Genomic DNA, 21,765 nt, shown 5'->3' with positions numbered 1-21,765 from the left:
AGGTACTTTTGAACAGAGATTAAGGAAGACTTTCTTCTCCTCCTTGCCCTACTAAAATTAATTATTTTGTAAACTTTTCTAAGTCATGATTGGGAATTCAAAGAGATAAAACAGTGCTTCTCAGATTTTAATGTGCATAGTAATCACCTGGAGATCTTTCAAAATGAAGATTTTGATGCAGTAGGTTTAGGGCAGGCCTGAGGTTGTACATTTCTAACATGTAAGACTAGTAAGGATCTAAAGGGTGTTTCATCAAATTTTTAAAATTTTCTACGCAAAATAATACTAGGCAACAATCGTGTGTTGTCTCCACTGGTGTCTCAGCCCTCTGCTGGTGAGGTTATGCTTTGTATAAAAGTAGTTCTAGTGCATACCACCCCTCCTCACACCAGCTGTTTAGGAAGGGTGGCTAAAAAGAGTTTTGGGAATGACCTGGTCACTACTTTCACAGCTGTCCAGAATATATGGGAAATATAAAAGCAAACACACAGAAGTAATCACTCTACTTGAGGAATTTTCAATTTAGCTTTTTTTTGTTTTTAAATCTTAGCTATACAATAAAATATGTTTATGTAAGCTGCAAATGTCTGAATGAAAGGATAGAGCATGACATACCTCTTCATGTTTGAATGCGTAGAAAATTAGTCTAATCATTTCTAAAATAAGACTTTAAATTTATCTTGAGTTTTGTTTGTGATTTGCTTAAAAATTAAAAAGAAATTTGTCATTTTGTCAAATCCAACAAAGGCTAAAATTTCTCAGTCATTTGGTGAAAAAAGAAAAACGACATTCATGAATAGTATATTTATTACCCACATGTTTTTTCTGTCATAGCTCTTAACCTTTCCCTGTTAATCACATGAATAAATTTCTTTCTAATGCCTCCTGTTCTGTGCCTTCATCAGGCTTAGCACTGATTTTCCTCCTAATCTACCTGTCATAATAATTACCCTCCTCCGTAGAGTATCCATCAGCCACGTTCCCTCCATCTCACAATTACCCTACTCTCCCCTCCCTTTTTTGTAGCTCTCCTTTGCATCCAGTTTTATTATTTCACCAATAAAATGAGCTCGGGCTCCTGATGTTTTTCCTCAGGCATTCATCTTTTGTCCAGAAGTAAACAGCATTTTGCTTCATATGTATTTTTACTTGTATTTTTATTGTGTCTCTTTTACCTTGTGGATTTTATTTATTTATTTGGTGGGAGTTTCCTTTTGTTTCTGTAGTATCTCATTCTAGCATCACATTAAATGTTGTGAATATTATTTCCTGATAATTTAGTATTAGTGAATAGACCTTTTGGGAAATACCATACCCAGGGGTTTTATCAGATGCCTCCTAGAGGAATTATCAGTTTTTCAGCTCGGTTTTCTTTGCCAGTTTTGTAGGTAAAATCACACTCTGTAAAACCAGGGTCTGGCAGAAAAACCTGCACCAACTTCTCCGATCCAGAGGAACTGAATTCTCCTCCTTGGTAAAGCCCTTGGTCATTCCTATCAATAATGGACAGGTTATAAAATTGGCTTCATTTTATTGGAAACATTTCTTCATTTTCAATCCTTCCATATGTGAAACTTCCTTGAGAATCAGAATTTGTGTAACGTGTGTATGTATAATAACAATCATACCTCATCTTTTTCCTAAAAGATTTTGAGTCAGATTTTAATAAATAAGAGTACTAAAATCTACAGTAAAAGTCAAGGAAACAAGTAAAGAAAATATAAAGGATTTAAATCAAATCTAATATTCCATTCATTTATTCATTAAACACTCTCTAATACCCATTATGTGACAGCTATTAATTAGGTATCGGATATGAGAACAAAACAAAACTAAGGATATGGTGTCCTGGAGGTCGGTACCAAATGGGGTCCCGTGGGGCAGCAGGGAGTCTGGGTCGGGGGAGTTCAGGGAGGGCCTCCTGGGATGGGGGCTCCGAAGGCAGCAAACAGCCTGTGCAAAGGCCCTGAGGCCCCAGGAGCGAGTGCCCTGTGTGCGTGGGATGCGAGGGAGGGGTCCGGCTCTCCATGGCGGACCAGGCGCACAGTGAAAATGCGCCTGATGTTTCCGCACGTCCAAACCTGGCATGTGGCTGTTACAGGACAGCAGGCACCATGGCTCTGCGAGTAGGCCATTCAGTTCTGTTGTTTTTCTAAGTCCTGGTCAGGACCCACTAACTGCAGGGGTGGAACTGAGCCCTGCCCGAGCTCATGGAGCCTGAGGTCCTGCAGCAGTGTGGGCGCGCCAGGGGTTGCGCATGCGTGGGGAAGGGTCGGAAAGGCGCTGAGCGCCGGCGAGGTGGGTGAGGACAGGTCCATCGGCCATTCCCTGAGGCAGGCAGGCGCGTCCTCCCCATGATGCTCCACCGCAGACAAAGCCCTGGCAGGACCAGAGCCCACGTCAGGTGCTCAGAGACGTCAGGGACAGCTGTCGCCTCACCCTGCGGGGGCTCATCTGACCGAGTCAGGGGCCACAGCAGGGTTGCGGCTCCTGCGCGAGATCCAGGGAGGGCTCCAGGGAGAAGGAGGAGACACGGGGTGGAGGGGCTGGGCCTCCGAAGGGCTGGTCCCCAGTGGGGGGGGGGGGAGGACAGAGCTTGGACACACTCTGGACGTGAGGAAGCTGCCGAGGGGGAAGCGACCGAGTGGGTGGGCCTGGAGGACGTTGCACACAGGGAGATGAGAGACAGATCCGCAGACCCTCACTCAGGGCGGACTCTGAGAGCGCTGCTCCCACGGAAAGAGAGTGGACAGGCGGTGAGCAAGGCTGGGGGAGCAGGAGGGTCTCCACCCGGAGGGCACCCCTGGTGATCGCCGCACTGCGTGGTGGCCACTGTCCATGACGTGCAGTGACCGTACGTCCACGGGCTCCATTTCTGAGATTCAACCAACCACAGGTGGAAAATATTTGGAAAAAAATACAAAAATAGCAATACAATAATTTAAAAAATGCAAATTAGAGATCAGCCTGAGCAAGACTGGTGAGACCCCCATCTCTACAAAAAATAGAAAAATTAGCCGAGTGTGGTGGCGCATGACTGTAGTCCCAGCTACTGAGACAGGAGGGTCACCGGAGGCAGGAGATGGAGGCTGCAGTGAGCTATGATGACACCACTGCACTCCAGCCCAAGCAATAGACTGAGACTCTGTCTAAAAAAAAGAAAAAAAAATACAAATTTTACAAGATATTTAACAACTATTCATGTAGCGTATACTTTCCAGGTATAAGCACTCTGGAAGTGATTTAAAGTGCGTGGAAGGGGCCAAGCATGGTGGTTTACACCTGTAATCCTAGCTCTCTGGGAGGCCAAGATCATTTGAGCTCCAGAGTTCGAGACCAGCCTGAGCAAGAGTGAGACCCCATCTCTACTGAAAAATAAAAAGAAATTAGTTGGACAACTAAAAATATATATATATATAAAATTAACTGGGCATGGTGATGCATGCCTGTAGTCCCAGCTACTCGGGAGGCTGAGGCAGGAGGATCGCTTGAGCCCAAGAGTTTGAGGTTGCTGTGAGCTAGGCTGATGCCACGGCACTCTAGCCCGGGCAACAAAGTGAGACTCTGTCTCAAAAAATAAAAAATAATAATAAAGTGTGTGGGAGGTCATATGCAGACACACCATTTTATATCAGGGACTTGGGCATCCACAAATTTTGGTGTCCCTAGGGTCCTGGAGCCAATCCCCCAGGACATCAGGGGATGATTGTATTGTATATTTCAAAATTGCTAAAAGAGTAGATTTTCAACATTCTTGCCATGAAAAAATGGTCAGTTAGGTGATGGATAAGTTATTTAGCTTTATTGAATCTTTCTACACTGTATACACAGATCAAAACACCACACTGTACTCCATAAATACACACAATTTTTATCAATTAAAAGTAAATAAAAATAAAATAAAATCATTGCAAAAAAAAAGCTACAGATTCCCATGGCCTTGGGCAGCAGGAAAGACTGGCCATGTGCACCCACCAAGCACAAGCACCACACGGGAAAGTAGAGGTGGCCGCAGCACCTCCTCTGTGCTGCCTCCTACCTGCATGGTGGGCGTGGTGTGTTCCACGTGGATTTGGAGTCAGGTGGCTTTTGGATCTTTCTGTCAGTTGCCCGTCGATGGTGTAGAAATTCGTGTTTCTTTCATTCTGGAGGTTGCTGGTGGCAGAATGCTGGGCAGGATGGAGGGAAGGCAGTGGAGGGTCACTCTGGAGGCTGGGCACGCTAGCCGGGCAGTGAAGGGTGGGGCTGCACGGAGGCCCAGTGGGGGAGGGGGCAGGGCTGAGTGCTGGAGGCACAGGGGGCCCTGGCAGTCCGCAGCCCAGCATTGCAGGCACCGAGTGTCCGAAGGTGGAGATGCCCAGCCAGGGTCTGCCGATGTGAAGATGAAGATGCAGGGAGTCTGGGCGTGTTGGGATTCATCTTGGCACTGATGTCTCCTGGGGGTGGAGAGAGGGAGCCAGAGGCCAAGTCATCACGCTCGGGTGGGGCCAGTGCACACCGGCGGGAAGGCAGGGCACACACAGGGAGGGGGCTGCCTCCTGCAGGGAGGTCTAGGGGAAGTTGAGGCTCCAGGAGCCATCCCTGCCTGTGAGAGGAGGGCCTGGCCCCAGGCAGGCAGGAGACACCTGGCAACAGTGGGGCCTGTCTTGGGCAGTGACTGAGGAAACAGAGAAGTGGCCCGGGCTCGGGGTGTGGGCCAGGGGGCTAGTCCGAGCCTGGCAGCAGCACTGACCCACCACCAGGGGCCCGTGGGGAGGGATGTTTGAGTTCAGTCAGGGTCTGTCCAGGACCCCATGGGCATGCCACCAAATCGTCACTCTCAGACTCTCTTTGCTGAGGCCGCAGAGAGCCTGAAGTCCGGAAAACAATGAATTCATATCCACAAGCCACAGCTTGTCACAAGCTGTCACCCAATAGCCAGTCAGAGGAATCTCTGGCCAGGTCTTGGCGTTCAAAGCAATTGATTGCTACCCGAGCTACCCGAGCATGAGGCCAGCACTGGCCGTGAGTGGCAGGGATGCAGCCAAAGTCTGGAGGCCTCACTGACCCGCACATGCCCAGGTCCCCTGGGTCAGGAAGTAGGTTGTCATGTGCTCAGAGGAAACCCTGGGGCAGAGCGTCTGTCGCTCCCTCCCAGGTGTGGTCAGGCAGGTGTGGGCATGTAACTGTGGCCACAGGCTCACAGGTGTGCCACCCCCTCCAGGTGCTGCTGTGGTCAGCCAACAAGGAGTTTGAGGAGCTGACAGACATCGAGAGGCAATTCCACAAGGCCTTCTACACCGTGTGGGCCTATCTGAACTGTGACCGATACTCGGTGGGCCTCCTGGACATGACCAAGGAGAAGGTGAGGCCTCGGGCTTTCAGGGGCCCTCCCGCCCACCAGGCTCGGCGCCTGCCCTGACCACCTCACTCTCTTCTCCTCTGCCCAGGAATTCTTTGATGTGTGGCCTGTGCTGATGGGAGCATCCCAGCCGTACTCAGGCCCACGCACGCCGACGGCCACGTAAGTCTTGGTGGCCGGCTAGGGCCAGCTGCACACTGTGGCTCCCTGGCTCCGGCTCCAGGGTGGGAGAGGGTGGCCCCCAAACAAGGTCGCCAGCAAATGTTCTGCTTGCCCAGGCTCCTGGTGCTCCATCCACGATCATCATAACATCTCTCCATGTGGGAACTTGTGAACAGGTGTGTGTGCATGTGTGCACATGTGTGCAGGAGTATGGGCCCAGTTTGAGCGTGGGGTTATGTGGGACCCAGAGGGGGATGGATCCAAATCAGAGTGCACGAAGCATGCCCCATGGGTACCAGCATGTGTGCCCATAATGTGCATGTGTGTGGGTGTATGTGTGAGTATGTGCTTGTAAAACATGCATGGTGGATACATCTGTTGTGCACGTGTGTAATTACATGTGAGTGTGTGGTCATGTGTAACTGTGTGTTTGTGGAGAGCAGGGAACCTGGGGTCTCTTGCGTGGCTGGGAGCCCCAGAACCAATGTGTGTATTTCTAGGAAATCATCTTCTACAAAGTCATTGACTACATCCTCCAAAGTCATTCCGTAAGTGCCAGGCTTCACAATAGGTGTCCCCGCAGGAGGGACACCCTCAGCCCCAGGCGTGGCTTCAGGACCACAGTGGGGTCAGCAGTGCCCGGAAGGCCTGGGCTGCTCCCTGCGCTGTGGGTGTCCTGGAGCAGGGTAGGGAGGAGGAGGCTGACTCGCTGGTCTGGGAGACAGTGGGGAGGGAGGGGGGAGCTGAGGCACTGGGGACCTCCAGAGTGGATGGCCAAGGTCCAGGTGCACTGTCCAGTGGCCCCATTGACAGCAACTGAACTTGGAGACCTTCAGGGTCTTGCCTTGGCTCGTCCAGCCCCACCCAGACAAGTGGAGCCTCTAGCGGGGAGGCCTGGCATTGCACCCCCTGTGGGGCTGGGAGAGGAGGGGTGTCCAGTCCCGAGGTCAGGGCGGGACTCCAGCCTAGACAGACTGGGCAAGGTGGTCAGCCCGTCCAACCCTGCCCCTGTGTGGCCGTGGGGCCATGACCCCACAAGCCTGTCACGACCCTGGCCCTAGGCCCCAGACAGCACTGGGACCCCAGTGCCAGGCTGGAATGCAAGTCAGGGCCAGGACTGCAGGACAGGTGACTATGTGAGTCCCGGGAGGCAGCTGCAGCCTTGGGGTCCCCAGGAGGGGGTGAGGGCTCCTGCAGAGTGAGGGCCCTGGCACGGCAGAGCACTGGGAGCTGAGGCAGCCCAGACATCGCCAAGCCTCAGGCCCTGCTCAAGTGCTCGCCACCTCCACGACTCCTGCTCCCACCTGGAGCCCAGAGGAAGGAACAAATGTCGGGGCTCCCGCACTGTGCCAGGTCTGCATGTGTGTGTCTGACAACCTGGGCGCTGGTCCTCTGACCCTCTGCTCTCCCCGCAGCACTCCACCGGCCGCCCACTGGGCCCTGGCCAGCGGCCTTCCGCCCTGCGTGGCAGAAAGTGGCTTTGTGAGTCCCGTGCTGTCTGGGCCGCGGCCCTGCCCTGGCCTGGTGCCTCCCTGCCTGTCTCCCTGTGCCGCAGCCAGCCCTCAGCTGCTGCGCTTTGCCAGCTTCCAAGTTCGCCCCTTGCGAGTGAGACTGGGAGGGAGAGTCCGTTATAGAATCACATTATACCTTCAGCTGCTTGAGGCGAAGTCGTGTTTCTGATCCGTTTTCAGATTCGTAACAACACGAATGCCTCCGCTGATGAAGTGTTCCAATTTCAGGTACCTGTCCATTCCTTGAGAGAAACTGTATTTTACTTGGGCAAGAAGATATTTTGGTGCAGAAATGATGAACTGAATTAGTTTTTGCCGCATAAACAACCCTGAAGTCTCAGTGACAACGAGAAGCACATGTTTCATGCTCATAGGTCTGCAGGCCAGCGGGGCTCAGAGGGTCTTGGCTGAGCGTCACTGAGCTCAGCTGGGTTCAGGTGGTCTTTGCTGCAGCCACGTGATCCTGGCTGATCTTGGCTGGGCTCAGCTGGTCTTGGCTAATCTCGGCTGGTCTCAGTTGATGCGGGCCGGGCTCAGCTGGGCCAGGCAGGGCCCCACTGAGGGTTCGAGTCTACTGCATATGCCCCAGTCTCCTCAGCTTCCTGGTCCGTCCTGGGAGATTCCATCAGTCATACATGTGGTTGGCTTAGAACAGGGCCCAGGACACAGGAACACACAGGGAAGTGAGCTGCCACACACACATTACCATTGTCTCTAGAACCAGAGGTCACTGGGCCTTGGCAAGGGAAAAGCTGACTGTTAGTACGCAGATGTCACTCCGGCCCACACACGAGGGCAGAGGTGACGCTGTGGCTGCCTCAGGACACATCTTTCTTCTCTGTTAGCCAACCAGGGGGCGCCTGGGGAAGGAGCCTGCTGACTGCGATGAGGACGAGCTCGGGTCGATCTTGGTGGGGGTCCCGCTCCCACCCCTCGCAGGGAGACTGGCCACCCCTGAGGTGGGAGGGGACAGTTCTCCTTTCTCTGAGCTCAGAGGTGCTTGGCACACACAGCGTCATCTTGTGGTGTTGGCTGCTGTCTGGGTGTGCATTCACATGTGTGTACGTGTCCTACGTGTGTGTCTACATCGTCCTGGCTTTCAGTCTCCCCCAGCGTGTCTGAGTGTGTTTGTCCGGCTGACGATGTAACTCGACGTCTGCACTGCTGTGTGCACCTCCGTGTCCACCTGTTGCTTCTGTGCTTTCCCAGAACCATCTGTGCTTCGTTTCTGTGGGCAGGGCTTGAACTACATGTCCATGCGTGTCATCCCTGCCACGGGCGTGCCCAGGAGCCCACAACACCCAGTGTGTGTGTGTGTGTGTGTGTGTGTGCGCGTGTGTGTGCACATGGTGCCCGTGGACGTGTGCTTGTGCGTCTCCCAGAGACCATCACTTGGTAACTCGGCAGTGATACGGTGTCTCCATCACCCTGCGCCTGCCTGCACGATGCAGCCAGAGTCACCCAGGGGCCGCCAGTCCTCCATAGGAGGCCTTTGAGCGTGTAAATGTGCTTGGCAGGTTCTGAAAGTCACTCATCTGCATTACTGTACGGCTGTGTGCATGTGTCTGTGTGACGTGAGTCTGCACACATGTGCCTGTGTATCCATGGGTGTGTCTGTGTGTTCACAGGTGTGGTTGTGTATCCACATGTGTCTGCATCTCTTTGTAGGTACATCCCTTTGTGTTTGCTTGTTTGTCTCCCCACCGTTACTCTGTCTGCCTAGCTGGGCACAGTCCTCACTGTTGGGCCACAGGGTGGGAGGAGAGGGGAGCATGGCCTGAACTGGCAGGGATGTGAGGGTCCTGGGCTCCAGGCTGGACCAACTGGGAGGACAGATGCCAGCAGAGATGCCCGGGCATCTGCAGCTGGACAGGGGCTTCAGAGAGGAGAAAGGTGGAAGAACAAGTGAGGGCTGCCATGGGCCTGCCTCCCTCAACCTAAGGTCTCTCCCACAGAAGGAAGAGCTGCCGAGGCCCAGGAAGTTTGACATCTATGAGTTCCACTTCTCTGACCTGGAGTGCACAGAACTGGAGTTGGTCAAATGTGGCATCCAGATGTACTACGAGCTGGGCGTGGTCTGCAAGTTCCAGATCCCCCAGGAGGTGGGTGACGTGACAGAGGGACATAGGCGGAGTCCTAAATCCCCCAGGATGTGGGGATGGGGATGTGGTAGGGGGTTCTGGAAACCCCAGGCAGGAGGTGAGGGGGTTGTGTTGGGGTCCCCCAGGTCCCACATGAAGTTTGGGGGGCAGACATGTTCATCATAGAAGAGGTAAAATACATGCAGCAAGTATGCCTAAAATAAACAATGAGATGGAGGAGCACATGGTTAGATGAACAGACGGATGAATGAGTGCATGGAAGGAAGGAAGGAACGAAAAGTGGATGGGTGGATGAATGGATGAGTAGATGAGTAAGTGGATGGTTATGTGGATGTATGGGTGATGGACGGGTGAGAGGGTGAACTGATGAATGAGTGGATGGGTGGATGGATAGAATGATGGATGGAAGGAAGGATGGATTGGTGGGTGGACTGCTGAGTGGGTGAAGGGATTCTGCCCTGCCCAGCTCCACCTCACAGGTGCCTGACATGGCACTCCCCACCATGAAGTCTGAAAACGGCCAGCAGTGAATGGGGGGACAGGGAAGTTCATGGGGGCCTAGGAGACAGGGCATGGGGATGATGGACTCAAAGCAGGGCTTCCACCACAGAGCCATCAGCACATGAGGCTTTGTGGGACTTCCACCTGGCACCATTGCCCACGTGTCCTCTCGGCTCCCTCAGGTCCTCGTGCGGTTCCTGTTCTCCATCAGCAAAGGGTTCTGGAGAATCACCTACCACAACTGGCACCATGGCTTCAACGTGGCCCAACAATGTTCCTGTTGCTCATGGTGCATGGCCGGGACTTGAGAAGGGTCTCCCTGTCAGGCCTCCTGAATGACCAGGGTTGTGCAGCCCCTCCGGGTGCCACAGGTAGTGCCCCACGTGCCGCAAGAGCGAGAGATGGGCCCTTCAAGGGCAGAGGGATTGGAGGAGGCCAACACCCACTGACTGCACACGCCAGCCTGGCCACAGGCGAGGGCACCCAGGGGGAGGGGAGAAGACTCAGGCCCCGCAGCCCGACCCCCACCCCTGTCCCCCACTGGAGCCAGGGCACATGGGCAGGGGAGGTCCTGTCTCTGCAGACGGGCAAGCTGAAGGGCTACTACATGGACGTGGAGGCCTTCACCATGGTGACAGCCGGTCTGTGCCATGACATCAATCACCGCGGCACCAACAACCTGTACCAGATGAAGTAGGCTCCGTGCTGGGGCACGCGGGCAGCACATGGGATAGCAATAGGTCACCTCCGCACCCTTGGCATGAATCTGAGCACCCCAGTAGCGGTGATGCAGAAAGTGGGGTCTGCTATAGGAGCTGCAGCCCCTGGGGACCTAGGGGTGCCCTCACCCCAGCGGGGCACCCAGCATTGGCCCCTAACCCCCACTGCCTCTCAGCTGCTCTTCTAACCATTCATTTGTTTTTTAGTGAAATCTGTAACAGGTCCCAGAATCCCTTAGCCAAGCTCCGTGGCTCTTTAATTTTGGAACGCCACCACCTGGGGTTTGGGAAGTTCCTGCTCTCGGAGGAGGTTTGCGTCTTGCTCTTGGGTACCATGCGGCTGTGTCCTGAAGAGCCGGTGTTTGGAGCCGGTGCTCGGACCTGGGGCTGAAGCCGGAGGGGCTGGGCCCAGCTCTGGCAGCAGGAGAACCCCAGTGGGCTGTGTGAGGAGCCCCAGGGCTAGAGCCGAGTTTGGAAACATCCCCATCATGGGGAGGGGTGGGCTCCGAGGAGACAGGGGTCCGGGACTGCCTGGGGGGGGCAGAGGCCTCAATGGGGTGCCGGATTTTGAGCAAGGGGTGGCGGAGTGGGGTGGTTTCCAAGGAACCAGGACACCAGCCACCCCTCCCTCCCCACCCTGGGCTGTGGTCTGTGCAGCCACCTGGGTCCAGAGTGATGACCCAAGGTAGAAGCTGCCGGGAGAGGGGTGGACACCCTGAGGGAGGTGCTGGCAGGGCCGTCCTGGCTGCAGAGGAACAGGATCGACCTGCCAAGGGCCCAAGGGCCCGGGCTTGAAAGGCACAGACAGGCCACCCAGGAGTGGGAGGGGCCGGGTCCTGGTGGCCTGAGATGACTGGGGGGACCCCGATGGCCCTGGGCACAGCCCTGCAACTGACCAAGCGGCCTCCTGCAGAGCTTGAACACCTACCAGAACCTGAACCGGCATCAGCACGAGCATGTGATCCACCTCATGGACATCACCATCATCGCAACAGACCTGGCGCTCTATTTCAAGTGGGCCCCCTTCCTGAGGGCGTGGGGGCCAGGACAGGGAGCCTCGAGGGGCAGGCGGGGGAGTCTGGGCCTGAGGCTCAGGCAGCACAGCCAGGGGAGGGGCCCGATCCTGGTGCAGAGGGGCCTGGATTCCAGCCTCCAGCCTCTCCTGCAGGGGAGCGGGGAGGGTGCCCTCCACTTGCTCCCATCTGTGCCCTCCCTTGTTCTTGGGGTTCAGGAAGAGGACGATGTTCCAGAAGATCGTGGACGAGTCCAAGAACTATGAGGACAAGAAGAGCTGGGTGCAGTACCTGTCCCTGGAGACAACGGAGAAGGGGATTGTCATGTGAGTGGCAGGGCTCAGCCCCTGCAGAGCACGAGCCGCACCCGCCTGTCAGCGGTTTGATCCTGAGACCCTTCCCCCAGACAAGCTAGAAGAGCCCGGCCCCCGGATCTCTGGCACTAGAGCAGCACATCTCTCAGTAGCCTCCTGATGCCTCGAAACAAACACCCCACCCTATTCACTTCCCATTTTCAGGGGAGAAAGTGCAGGACTTCGGGGGGCAGACAGGCCATCTTCTTGGTCTGGGGCCTTCAGCAATCATTTACTGTATTTCCTGAGGTTCCATTTCTTCATCTACTTCACCAAAAAAATGTTGATTCAGAGCTAACGTCTGCCCAGGCTTGTCCTACATATAAGAAAATATATAAAAACTACCTGCACTCAGAAGGTGTCCAGTTAATACTGGTGACTGGGTCTGTCTGTCTGCAGGGCCGTGATGATGACAGCCTGTGACCTGTCTGTCATCAAGGTTAGTGCTCAAGCAGGCCACACTGACCCAGAATTAACGCCTCTCAGAGCCTTGAGAGGCTGCATCTGGGGCAGCCCAGACGGGGGCTTACAAGTAACGCTGAGGGCTGCCTCCAGGCCTGGCCGGGGAGGCAACATGGGAAGTGCCCCCGGCCCCCGTGCTCAAGAGCGGCCCAAAGCCCTGAGCGGTGGGACCCCAGAGTCTGGGGCAGAGAAGATGAGGCCCGGAGCCTTCTGACCAGCATGGAGCCCACTGATGACTGCCTCTGTGTGCCCTCCAGGTTGCTCTTCTGGTGGCCGCGGAGTTCTGGGAACAAGGTGACTTGGAAAGGACAGTCTTGGATCAGCAGCCCATTGTGAGTGCTGCTTCCAGAACCTCCCACGCCAACAGGGAGTTGAGACCACATCATGGTCCTCAGGAGCTTCCGGCCTGCCTCAGTGGCAGCCGGGACCCCGGGGCTTCTGGGGTCCTGAGTCTTAATCTCACTTTGTGAGGCCGTGCGACATGAGTTTAGGGGGCTCAGGACCTGGGTAAACATGGGAAAAGCAGGGCTGGGGTGATGCCCAAGCAGAGATGAGAGTCGTCGAAACTGGAAGAGCCAGGGCCCCTCTGTGGGTCCAGGCGGCTCTGCCGGGAAGCCCAGCTGGACCAGGGTCCGCTCCAGGGAGGCCCCTGGCAGGGCGTGCAGGGCCCACGCCACGGTGAGCTGGGCCAGGCCGGGGTCTTCACGTCAGCATCTCAGCTCAGGGGACACCGCCAGCACCGCGGGCGAGGGCTGCTGCCCGCCGGGGCCCCAAGGCTGGACTGACTGCAGCCCACCAGGGATGTGCAGAGGAGCCGCCACCGACAGCCGGCCGTGGGGTCATCGTGGCTTTTTGCTTCCAAGGGCCAGCGTCTGTCAGGCAGGATTGGCCACCTGGGCCGGGCTCCGTCTCCAACCTTGGGCTCTGCTCTTTTGTGTCTCTGGGAGCGAACTGCTCAGAGCTGTGGAGTTGGGGGCTAGGCGAGGTCCCCAGGGGCTGAGAGGCTTATGACCCTCCTCTGCTTCCCCTACGGCCTGTGATGGACAGGAACAAGGCAGCCGAGCTCCCCAAGCTGCAGGTTGGCTCCATCGACTTCGTGTGCACAGTCGTGTACAAGTGTGTGGCACAGAGGTGTTCCATGTTCATCTGCCGTTTGGCCCCACAAGGACACAGGGCAGGAGCTGGGGGCACACACTGAGGCAGGGGTCCAACTGCAGAGCCCCCTGTGTGATGCCCCACGACACCCTGGCCCCACAAGAGCTGCGTCTCTCTGGGTGTGCTCTGTGGTGACAGCCCCACACTGTGAGGAGGACGTTAGCCTGGTTCTCCGGGAAGTTGTCCCTGACTGGGCTGTGCCCCTCTGGAGGAGGGCGGGACCAGGGGAACGTTCGGTCCAGAAGTGGCCACAAGTCACAGCCCCTACACAGGGCACCGCCCCCACTGCCGTCCCCGACTCCATCCGCACCATGTCCCCGTGTGATCTGTGACGTGTCTCGTTGACGTGTGCCTGTGTGTGAGAGACGGAAGGGGGCCGCCGGGCCGCCCGTGCTCCCGTGTGCTTCCGCCCGCGTTCGCCACCCTCCCTCCATCCTGCCCCTCGGCCCTGCAGGCGGCGTTTTCTCCTCTGGTCGCGGATGTCCTCGCTGCCCACACTGTCCGCACCGTGAGCGGCCGCGCCCCAAAGCTCCCCGTCCTAACGTCGGGAACACAGACCCTGAGCTCCTGCCCCTTTTCAGGGCTTTGCCATCTCAGTGGCTCTCCCTCCTGCTGGTCCCCACGGGCGAGCGGGGCAGGGTGGTGGGGACGGGCAGGGGAAGCGACTTCTCCGTTCCCTCCAGGAGTTCGCCCGTTTCCACGGAGCGATCCCGCCGTGTCTGAACGGCTGCAGAGCGGCAGGAGGGAGCGGAGGCGCCGGCCGACGAGTGCGAGGCCAAGGCGAAGGCCCTGGAGGGGGAGGAGGAGGAGGAGGAGGAGGAGGAGGAGGAGGAGGAGGAGGAGAGGAGCAGCCGACCGAGAAGGGGCTGCGCTCCCGCGGCCCGGCCCGCGGGGCGGCACCGCTGGACCTCCCGGGTAGCGGGTGCCGAGGCAGAGAGTCACGGGACAGAGCAGATTCCTTCAGACAGCCCTGTCGCCGGCCCACTCGGGTTCCCACTGCAGGAGCCGTGGTGGGGAGGCCGCGTCCCACGGAAAGGGGACGCCGCCTCCACCGGGTTAGCAGACCCCGAGTGAAGGCTGTCCTCGCGCTCCTGGCCAGGGCACTCCCATTTCTCCTAAGGACGCACCTGGGTTCTTTCCTTGACAACAGGAAAGCCCACTGGCCGCTTAGCAGCTCACTCCTTCCACCATCCAGTAACTCAGAAAGCCGCCCCTCCTCCCACGCCACCCTCAGAAACGAAACAGCAAACCTAAAACCAAACATCAGCAACAACAACAACAAAAAACAGAAAATAGGCACGCTGTGATTTTAAAAAGTCCTATACTGTGTCCAGAGCACGTACCTCCTCACCCTACATTATGGGAACGGGACTCAGTTGTAACAAGTCAGTGTACCCCAAATTAGAACCCCAGTGACATCGTGGCCGTGGTGTGGCCTGTGCTCCACCACCGAGCTCTGGGGTTTTGCTTGTTATTCCCTGCGATCCTACACTATCGACAGGACCCCGTAAACAAGGCGGCCAGGGCTGTGGGAGGCCAGGACTGAGTAACCCGGGCACAGCGTCAGCAGGGCTAAAGCACTGAGGCAGGCTCAGCCCCGACTAATCGGCTTGCTCTGGTCACAGACCCAGGCTCTGTCCTTTCTCCTACAGGGGCTGGCAGAGGACACAGGGAGTAGAGGGGAAGACACAGGGTTGGTGCAGCCAGTGCACGGTTCTCACTCTCGGTCTTGTCCTCTCTTGCAGTGGGCACAGAAATTTGCAATGGTGGCCCAGCAGCCAAGTCTTCAACCTGCTGCATCCTGTGAGCACCAGTCCCGTGGGGACCCGATGGCTCCCACACTCCACTCATACACTAGGCCTTGGGCCCTGCCTGTGGCAGTTCGGTACAAGAGGTTAGGAAACCCGAGAAAATGACTGAAGATAACTTTGGATATTTTGGGAGTTTGTTAAGGTTTGTGTTTTTATAATGCGAACTATGAATAATTTACAGTGTAGGCTACATTACTCATCCATTTTTTGGATGTGTAGTAGTTACCACCAGGAGATCTCTGAAAAGCTCTGTGAACTGTGTCCCTCTGGATACCAACCCACCGAGCTCAGGAGGCTCATGTCACCTCCCTTACTCAAATCTCACCCTAACCAAGCACAAGGCTTTAAAACACTTGTAGGGCTTCCCATTTTCTCTTCCCATAGGCAAACGAATTCATTTTACAAACGGAACTGGGGCTCAAGGCCTAGAAATTTGCTCAAGGCACACAGCTGGGAAGTATTCACAGCAGCGCCTTTTCCATCCCAAACCACCGGAGCAAGGGGCTGACAGGCTCGCAGCCAGCAGGTGCTGGGATGACAGGTAGCACAGGCCCTGCCTCTCTGAACAGCTCAGGCAGCACTTGACCTCGTCCTCAGGAGGCTGCATCCCTGGATTTCAGTCTTAAGTCTGACCTGGCCACCTCCTGGGATCAAAGGGAGGATCTGTGAGGAGGGGACAGAGGGCCAAAACCCACCCGGGGGTCTGGCCTGCTATATGCCCCAGACAGAAGAAACAACGGGTTTCTGCACTTCTTGCTGTTTGTGCGATACATTTTGGGTCTGTGACTGGTAACGCCAATTAGTTCTTTTGAAACCCCCTCCCCATCCTCCACCCCAAACAAACCTCGAAGACAGGGTACAACTGCCGAGCTTGAGTCCAGTAAATCAAGACAACTGATGCCAGTAGATGAGAGGGAGCCAGAGAGTCACACAACACAGGAAGCTTTATTCATCCTCTGCTGCTCTGGAGCAAAGCAGGCTGGCACAGACTGCTCACCTTAATATGCTGTCCTCTCGGGCTGAAAGTTAGAGAGAAAGTACACACATTGTTACAGTCTTAGGCAACTGGAAAGGACTTCAGATTTCCAGGCGTTAAGTGATCCAACATCTAACTCCAGCAGAACTCAGCCGTGCCCTACTTAAACTGTCCTCCTTCGTCTCCTTAACCCTGCACACCCGGACCTGCCTCTGCCGAGGGCGTCAGCGGGAAAGTGTGTTCACCTCACGGCCTCTAAGGGGGGGTAAAGTGGCTTCACATGGGCAGCGAGTGGCCTGGGCCTCAACAAAGACTGACTGTCACCAAGACCCGTTCCGCTGCCTCCTCCACAAAGGAGAACCCAAGCACTCTTCTTCACACTGGGCCGCTGCTAGACAAAAGGAGAGGCGGCCCCACCCTCAAATAGGGGGCTCACTTGGAGACCAGCTACTTTTCCTGAAAACTTGGGAGGGGACAATGAAGAGCCAGTGATGCAAGTACCTTCTGCCAGTTCTCTGGCGATCCGATTCAGCTCATCCTGCTTCTGTTTTTCCTCTGCTGCTATCCTCCTCTCCTCTTCAGCCCGGGGTTTTAGGTAACCTGTTGGGGGGGGGTGTTCAATTCACTGAAAACGCCGCATAAAAGGAACTGAGTCCGCAGGTCAAGGTGTCTTCAGGGATGTTGTGAACCAGATACACCTGCTGTCTACTCTCCTTTACCTCAGTGCAGCCCAAGGCCTGATCCTGATCCCAAAAAGAGCCCAACCCAGAAGCTACAGGGTCCCTGCGGCCCACCCCTCACGCACTTGCTCCCTAGGTCCTCTGCCAGCCCTGGGAGGTCCACCAGCCTCCCGTCAGACCTCGGTGCTCCAACACCCGCGCAGTGCCAGCTTGCATCAAGAACCAGGCGCCTTCCAGTCCCCACCTGGGCCTCGGAAGCCTGCGCTGTGGGTAAGCTGATCTCAAGTCAACCCTACGTCTGCGCTGAGGCTGCGCCCGGGGGCCAAGTCCACTAGCGCCTCTGCAGGTCTAGGACGGAGGATGTGTCCTGCAGCCTGGCACCTGGCCCTGTCCCCTTTTCTGCCCTGGGATTCACTAAACGGCACTGGGAGTCCCACAGGAAAACCGAGCAGCCCCCGGCCCTGGCCCCACCGTCACTTGCTGTAGCTTGTGGCTCCGTAGGCCACGCCAGAAAACAGGGCGGAGTAGCGGCTAAGCTGCAGGAGAGAGCAGTGGGAGGGGGGCAGTCAGCGCGGGGGACGCTGGGCGGGAGGACAGGGGCAGGGGGCGGGCGTCGCGGGCCGGGCAGGGCAGGACGCGAGGGCGTCCAGTACCGGGCAGCGGCCCTGAAGCCTGGTTCACCTTGCTGAGCAGAGACACCTACACCAGCGGCACCATCTTGCCCCGATGTTCCCACCGGAAGCACAACTCAAGTGTTGGAGAGGAAGGCCCAAGGGCCGGAAAGCCAGGGAGCAAATGCACACCAGAGTATTTTATTAGTTTCCTATTGCTGTTGCTAGAAATTACCACAAATTGTTGTAAACTCACACGTGAGAATTTCTTCTTTTACAGTTGCAGAGGTGAGTACACCAAAATGGGTCTCACTAGGCTAAAACCAGGGTATCTGTATGTCTGTGTTCCTTTCTGGAGTTGCCAGGTCAAATACAAAATGCAGTCAAATGTGAATTTCTGATAAATAATTTTATTACAAATATGTCTGAATTCATGAAAGTACCGCAAACCCAGTTTGCAGATATTACATACTTATACTAAAAGGTCATTGCTTTATCTGAAATTTAAACTTGAGTGTTGTGTTTCTTAGTGTTCTCCACGTCAAGAGTACCAGTAGGACCCACAGATACAGATGTAAGTAGGGAGATGGGGTGTGTGTGAAGAGATTTGTTAGGACGGGCTGTCTCATGCAAGTACGGAAGCTGAGAAGTCCCGCAATTTATCATCAGCATGCTGGAGGCTCAGGGAAGCTGATTTGTAGGACTGGGGTCCAAACCCTAAGGCCTGAGAATCAGGAGGCATTGCTCTAAGTCCTGGTCCCAATGTGGTGGCCTGAAAACCAAAGGCACCAGTGTTTGAGGGAAGGAGAAAAGGCATGTCCCAAATCAAACAGTAAGTTCACTGTTTCTCTTTTTGTTTTATTCAGGCCCTCAGTAGATTGGACAAAACTCATCTCCCTTGATGAGGGCAAACTTCCTTATTGATTCAAGTACTAATCTTTTCCAGGAACATCTCATCACTTAGGGAGACTCCGAAGATGTCACCTGGTCCCAGGCATACAACATCTCAAAGATTCACTCACAAATTCTATTAACTATTAGCTATTTGTATGAACTAAATAGAAAAGTGGGCATAGATCTGTGTGAACATGCTGATTGATGAGGGGAAAAGGGATCATTAATCAGTGGAGAAAATCATGACCCTGAGAGGATAACCAACAAAGCTGATGGTAGAATGCTACATCATATCTTAACACAACCCATCAGAATTAGTTGCACCACTATAGGGTAATTATTTACCATGTTCTTCAATTCATCCTATGATTTAGGAAGTATGCAGTTGCAATGCAGTTCTGTTGAAAGTTCTCATGGGAAGTGGATTTTCTTTAGCAGGAATCTTTCGGTGGTGTAGAACTTTCAACCTACATCCTAAATGGCCAGAGATGTTGTTGGGGGGGCGGGGAATGATAAAAGGCTGGAGATCTCCCTGCGATGTCACCCACCCACCTTATACATTTAGAGACGCTCCTTTGTTCACCTCCTTTTTGACTTTTTGCCAGCGGATGGGAGCCCAAAATGGTGAGATCATGTTTAGCCTCGGATTCCTGAGCACCCCAAAATTGTGATTTAGAATCTCTCTCAACCTGAAGGATATGTGTAATATAAGACAAGCTCAAGAGAAATTTTTTTAAAAATGAAGATATCAAAGTCTCATTTTACTGATGAGAAGACTTTGATTCAAAGAGAATAGTTGAATACCCCAAAATCACATAGCCTGTAAGCATGAGAGAAGGATTAGAAGTCTCTTGATTTTCAAAAGAAAATTGTCAACATAGAAAATGGGAGAAGTTATTTGCAATACTTAATATCACATAAGGGACTCCTGTCCTGAATATATCAACTCCTATTAATCAACAGAGTAAAGGCAAACCATGTTTGCAACTTCTCAATGGTTTGGGAGAGGGGGAAGTACATACGTGCATATATTTGTGTGTGTGCATATAGTATATATTAATAATGGAGAAAGAGAGGGAGGAAGCATCTGTGATACCACTGGGATGTCTGGGTGAAGAGTATAATGAAGTTGTAGTTTTCTTGCAACTTTTCTGTAAATCTGAAATGATGTCTATATTAAAAGCTAAAGAAAGAAAAAAAAGACAGCTAATGCAATAAAAAAGAAAATGGGCAAAAGACTTGAACAGACACTTCATGAAATACAGATAACCAGTCAACAATTTGGTGGGCTGCGTTCACCACAATTCATGTATACAAATTTTAATAGAAGCTTTCTGGATAATTGCTAAAACCTGGAAATAACCAAGATGTCCTTTAATGACTGAGTGGATTAAAAATAATTATGGTATCTTTAAAGAATGGAAATGAGAAGCAATGGGAATTGGGCAAGAGAAGCCAGAAACAATAAACATTTGTATAATCTACCTATATGAAACAGGCAGAAGTTACCTCTAGTGTTAGAAGTCAGGCTGTGGTTCACAGAGGGTGGGCAGGCAGTGACTAGAAATGGGCAGGTGGGGTGGGAGTGTCCAGGGAGCTGCAAAGGCTCTGTTTCTTGAGTAGGTGTGAATTACACGAGTGTACTTTATTTCTGAAACTATACCCAGCTTTACACTCAGTGATAAGTGCACTTTTATCTATGTCTGTTATACTTTAATGGAAGACTTTACTAAAAGAGAGTAAAATAGCTACAGTTCTCCCCAAACTAGTTGTTTGTCTTACCTAGTAGATTTGGAAAGTTTGAACTTTACTCTACTTCTACTCTTCACCCCTATGCATTTCTGTCCCTTCCACTTAACAATTTCAAATGACCTAATGTCTCTGTTGGCCGTGACCATAGTTCAGGAAAATGTCCTCCGGTGATTAAAAGTTCACTTTAATAAAATACCTGATTGAACATTTTAGGGAAGGAATTACATTGAGGTCACACAAGCCTCAAAGCTGTGATGAATTAGTATCAGGGTGACAATCATGTTTAGAACATTTCTTCCTTCCTCTCTTGTAACCCAGATTTTCCCTGAGGTTCGCAAGCAAAACTCTGTACCAGATATTTTGCACAAATGGAGCAATAAGGATTAGATGTATCACCCTTGTTGTCTGCATCTTCTATAAAGGGGAATGTCCAACTGTCATTGAGAAAGGAGACTGACTTCAGCTTTGGGGCTCTATCATCTTAGCCACCTCCCGACAATGTTATAAACACACACTGTCCTGCTGACAATATTTAGGAGAGTTTCCATCCCAGGAGAAGTGTCTGCAGTGTCAAACCAGTGCTCCAGGGTATAGTTCAGGAGGTTTCCAACAGTGACAGGGACTTGATAAATTTACCAAAGGTTTATCTAGGGTTTGGTCCTCAACCTTCAAAGACAAAAACTACAGCGGTGGGATAATATGTAGAGAATGCCCACCCTTCTGAGCCCCAACCCTGCAGAACCTGGCCCTACAGCTGGCAGAGGGGAGAAAAATAAGTCAGTGATCAACCAGAAGCAGGACAGCTGTGGGGAGACTACGTCTAAGCCCATAGGAAAGACTCTGCAGAAAGAAAGTCCATGCACGCTGGGGTGGCAGCTGACAGCAGCAAGTTCAGACAGCCTCCTGATCACCCCAGGCCGCTCAACTGGCAAGTGTCAGACCACCATATACTTTTATGTCCCCATACTATAGATATCAAGGTTCTATGGAGAGTAAAAAAAAAAAAAAAAAAAAAAAGAGCTTTTTCACCTTTAGAGGGCATTACAGGCAGACTAGAGCTATAAGAGGTAGACATGAAGTGACATGGCTTCACCTGCTCACGTGTCACTGCTTAAAACAACACAGCTGCCCTAAGAGCCTGTCCTTAAAGCATCCCATTTTTAACAGCTTTATTGAGTTATAAGTGACAAATGTATACTGAATATGTTTCAAATATGCAATTCGCTGTTTTAGCATATGAAGACACTGTGAAACTATCAGCGCAATCATAACAGTAAACATATATTTCACCCTCAAAAGCTTCCTCCTGACCTTTTCAAATCTCTCCTTCTTGCCCCATTCCTAAACAAACACTGATCTACTTTCTGTTCTATAAATTTTTTTGTATTGTCTAGAATTTTATGCAAATGCAGTCAAATAGTATGTGAGCACATATAAGATTTGAGATGTACCTATGTTGTTTTATTTATTTATTTGAGACAGAGTCTCACTCTGTTGCCAGGGCTAGAGTGCCATGGCGTCAGCCTAGCTCACAGCAACCTCAAACTCCTGGACTGAAGCAGTCCTCCTGCCTCAGCCTCCCGAGTAGCTGGGACTACAGGCATGCACCAACATGCCCAGCTAATTTTTTCTGTATCTTTTTAGTTGTCCAGGGAGTTTCTTTCTATTTTTAGTAGAGACCAGATCTTGCTCTTGCTCAGGCTGGTCGCAAACTACTGAGCT

General features: G+C 53.1%; 2 pseudogenes; one reads left to right on the top strand and one right to left on the bottom strand.

The window, feature by feature from the left end:
• The first annotated feature begins 4,986 nt into the window (after window positions 1–4,986).
• LOC123622810 lies at window positions 4,987–15,126 on the top strand (annotated as a pseudogene).
• A 930-nt stretch (window positions 15,127–16,056) lies between these two features.
• LOC123622673 lies at window positions 16,057–17,503 on the bottom strand (annotated as a pseudogene).
• Between the last annotated feature and the right edge of the window lie 4,262 nt (window positions 17,504–21,765).

The sequence above is a fragment of the Lemur catta genome, chromosome 17, assembly GCF_020740605.2.
Source record: "Lemur catta isolate mLemCat1 chromosome 17, mLemCat1.pri, whole genome shotgun sequence".
NCBI lineage: Eukaryota > Metazoa > Chordata > Mammalia > Primates > Lemuridae > Lemur > Lemur catta.
Note: the sequence above shows the minus strand (reverse complement) of the source record. Positions and strands in the feature narration are given on the sequence as shown.